The sequence below is a fragment of the Limulus polyphemus genome, unplaced genomic scaffold (genome assembly GCF_000517525.1).
Source record: "Limulus polyphemus unplaced genomic scaffold, Limulus_polyphemus-2.1.2 Scaffold2997, whole genome shotgun sequence".
Lineage (NCBI taxonomy): Eukaryota > Metazoa > Arthropoda > Merostomata > Xiphosura > Limulidae > Limulus > Limulus polyphemus.
In genome coordinates, this window is record NW_013668607.1 from 87,902 (window position 1) to 92,389 (window position 4,488).

General features: G+C 33.7%; 1 protein-coding gene across 3 annotated transcripts in view; it reads left to right on the forward strand.

The window, feature by feature from the left end:
* LOC106468406 overlaps positions 1–4,488 on the forward strand; it is a 41,434-nt gene that overhangs the window by 17,746 nt on the left and 19,200 nt on the right. For all 3 annotated transcript variants that reach the window (XM_013928834.2, XM_022396745.1, XM_022396747.1), the window contains exon 2: positions 3,678–3,887. The gene's annotated coding sequence lies outside the window, so the exon portion shown is untranslated. The remainder of the gene's footprint in view (positions 1–3,677; positions 3,888–4,488) is intronic.

Consider the following 4,488-nt stretch of genomic DNA (forward strand, 5'->3'; position numbering starts at 1 on the left):
TTTTAATGAAGATGGAAACACTGACAGAGAAATAATATAATAGCCAATGCTCGGCGAGAGGTTTCCGTTTATACAATTTTGTTGTTGTCCTCGACTTGATTTTTATTCTATTTCCTCGTCTCCATAGTTACTATTTGCAAATAATCAATAATTTTGTAGGTCCATTTTATTGTTGTTCTTTCTACGCGCCGTTATAACACATTTTCATCTCATCATTTAATTTATGATGTGCATATATTGTTGTATAAAGATATTTTAAAGTGATTCATCATAGAAAACGAATAGCTGAATAGATAAACCGATATGTGTGGCGCCATCTAGTGTACCTAAATTCATCTATAATTTTTCATAAAAGTGATCCGAAAAACGGAGCTAACTCGGCAACCCGTGGCCCGATTTTAACGAAACTTGTTTTATTCTATTTTTATTCTCATGTCATTACAACTATGGCAGTATTGTGTGCCCTTTTTACTGTATTTAATCACAGACAAGCCCACGAACAAACAATCTCAGAGTTTTAGTAGTATATAGATTACACTCTGACATATCCTACAAGTAATAAAACATTATACTGAAATGAGACTGACTCATATTTCTTAATTTAGGTAACTGAAAACAAATAAGGTTTAAATTCAGAATGAGTGAGTAAATAATCAAATTAAACAAAACCTAGCCGTGATCAAACAGAAAGATTTTCTTGGAGACAACTTCTATAAAATTTTGCACGATATATCACCCAGGTATGTGTCTGTAAAGGAACAAATCTTAAAGAGATCATATAACAAAAACCAACGTTACGTAAAAAGGAAAGCATATTCGAACAGGACTCGTAGTCTCCGCTTGTAGTAAATAAATAATATATTAATACGTATTTCTATCGATGGTATTAACCATGTACCATGTTGTCTAATGAAATTTCCCGCATAGCTACTCGAGAGTACCTGCGCTAGTCGTCCCTAAATTTGGAGTGATATATGACTAAACTTTCTAAACATGTTGACTATGGTTTTTAATATATTAAATTATTTTGAGAATTTTCAACAAAAATGTTTAAAAATGTTCTAAGGAAAAATAGAACTAAAACAGCTGGTAACTGCTTAAATTCATTATTTTATCCCTGATTCGTCCAAAGTCATCATCTTGACCTCTGGTTACGTCCAAAGTGACCTTGAAGAAACAGACTGGAAGTGCAACAACAATACTGGTAACATTTAAAACTGACTTTGACTTTGATAAGTAAAAAAAGGACAAAGTTTAGAATATTACTACTTATTTTGTTAACTTACAAGGCATTAAGATTCAAATTGATTTTGCCTTAACTAGTAGAGGATTAGTATAAAAGAAAGATCAGAAAAACCTACAAGTATCGTTTAACCCCAAACATTTTAAAGATATCAAATACGTTAGGAACACAGAGTGTCATAAGTTGTCGAAACAACACTATGTTTTGAAATACTGTTAAAACACAAAATAACATAGTGTCTAATTTGTTGAAAAAAATTCGTTTTAAAATACTGTTGAAACAAAAAATATAGTGTCATAAATTGTTGAAACAATGCAATGTTTGGAAATATTGTTAAAACATCAAAGAATATTGTGTCATGAATTGTTGAAAAAGGGTAATGTTTTGAAATACTGTTAAAATTTTCATTTATTGTGGAAATATGATCACTTTTCCATACAATGTTAAAATTGTTGTACCTTATACTATCGAATACTATAATTGTTCCATCTGTTGTTATAAAAAGAATATTGTTCTTTCAATGTTAGTAAAAAAAAAAAGATACATTTCCATCTACTTCGGAAATAAATGTATTTGTTAATGTCTCATCAAATATTTACATATGACCATATCTTATTACGTAATATTATTACACATATTTTATTGAATATATTGTAAAATAAAGAAATGAAATGCCTCATTACAAGAGAACTCATTATATTACTGTATTTTATCGTTGTGTTATTAATTTTTCATTACTTTTCGGTTAATAACTAGAAATCTTTACTCACAATTGAAAAAAAGTTCTCTCCCTCGGAAGGCTGCTGGTCCTTGTACAAATGACAGTGTAGATGTCCGTTAGTTTCTACGTAGGCATTACTAAGAGTAAATATACAAAATTATTTCTTTTAATTTCACTTGTTGTCAGAAGTGATATTCAACTTTTTTGGGTGTTACGTGTTGGCGTGTCCAGAAAGGGGAGAGGAGTCTCCTGTACAACATATGACTGTTTCTTTAGAACAGGAGGACTCGTTTTATGTCTGATACGTCCTAGCGTTTTTACAATAGAAATAGTTCTTAAGTATAATGGGTACTGGTGCATCCAATATAAGAGAAATTTGTCAAATATGTCAGTGAAGTGTTTGTTTCATTATTGAATTTCGCAAAAGCTACTCGAAGTCTATCTGCGCTACACGTCTATAATTTTAAAGGGAAGGCAGTCAACATCACTCATTGCCAACTCTTGGACTACTCTTTACCAACGAATAATGGGATTAACCGTCGCATTATAACACCCCACTAGGCCATATTTGGCTCTAAGACAAGAGTCTTATTTCTTACAAATACTGTCGTGTTCATGATGGGTTTTGTTAAATTTCGCTGAATTCTACGTGAGGGTTCTCTGCTGTAACCGCCTCTAAGGGAGGTGGAGCTGGACCTATTATACCACAGTATAAGTTAGCAGCTCCTTTTGAAGGATCTGAGATAACCAAGTATACGTTATTAGATCCTTCTAAAGCAAAACCTCGAGTTGTTTTGTACAATAGTGGTTATAATAATTTCTTTGTTTGAAGGTAAGCACGAAGCTACACAATGGGCTATCCGTAATCTGCCAACCACGGGTATTGAAATCCGATTTCTAGCGTTGTAAGTCCGCCGACATACCGCTGTGCCACTGGGGGAAAGTAAGAATATTTCCTTCAATGTTATCACTTATTTCCTGGAAGTCTATTTTATATAAAGTCAGAGCACTGACTGGGCTTCAAAGTTTACTAAAATCATGCCACGGCACTAACTGGACTTCAATGTTCACTAACATCATGTCACAGCTCTGTCTGGACTTCAAAGTTCACTAAAATCATCTCACACCACTGACTGGACTTCAACGTTCACTAAAATCATTTCACAGCACTCACTGGACTTCACGTTCACTGAAACATCTCACAGCACTGTCTGGACTTCAACGTTCACTAAAATCATTTCACAGCACTCACTGTACTTCACGTTCACTGAAACATCTCACAGCACTGTCTGGACTTCAACGTTCACTAAACTCATGTCGCAGCACTGTCTGGACTTCAACGTTCACTAAAATCATCTCACAGCACTGACTGAACTTCAACGCTAACTAAAATCATTTCACAGCACTCACTGGACTTCACGTTCACTAAACTCATGTCACAGCACTGACTGGACTTCAACGTTCACTGTCACGACACTGACTAGACTTCACATTCAGTAAAATCATCTCACAGCACTGTCTTGACTTCAACGTTCACTAAAATCATGTCACAGCACTGAATGGACTTCAAGTTCACTATAAACATGTCACGGCACTGTCTGGACTTCAGCGTTCACTAATATCATGAATGTGTTATCAAATTTGAATTTAAAAATCTATTTCTAAAGTAAAATAAGCAAAAAAGAAAAACTAATATTATTTTTATTATGCTAGGAAGACGCTCACGTTATAGAAAAGTGTAAGAAATGATTAAGTTATCAAATTCTGTCACACCTCTAAGTGTACGGAACCACTATTTCCTGTCATGGGCATCCGATCCGGAATAGGGATGTTTGGTTTCTAAGTTCTCAAACTCAACACTTCATATAGCTACAGGGAACCTCTGGAGCCAGCGAAGTACTGCAATTAACATATTAAAACAAGGTAAGAAGTCAGTCTTGTTCTCTAGATGTCTTCTTTAAACTAATAAGCTTACATACATACATTAATGTATTTATATGATTCTTCAGAAATATAAAAGAGTTTCTATTCGCAAGAGTTTTAGATTCTGGGTCTTTTGAAATCTACTTGGTTTATTCGGTATTATTTTTTGCTAATTTTTTCATCATTACTGTTTCTATGTATAGTATAATTTCAAATAAATTGGCGTATTTCTTACAAAATTTATCTTTGCCAATTCTCCATGTTGTAGGAACGTCTCCCTTTCATTTTTTGTTGTTCATCTAGCAAACAACAGAGAACTTTCACTAAAAGTAAAAACAACAATGTGTTTATAGTTATGAGGGCTTACTTTAGATGGCAGTGTCTTATAGAAATAGATTAATACAACTAAAAGAAATAGAAAGGCTGTAACTTAGGACAAAAATACCCTAAAAGTAAAAATAAAAACCATGCAAGTGGTACTTTAAAACTGAAGTGAAGCGCCATATGCAAGTTTGTTTGTTTTGGAATTTCGCGCAAAGCTACACGAGGGCTATCTGCGCTAGCCGTCCCTAAATTAGCAGTGTAAGACTAGAGGGAAGGC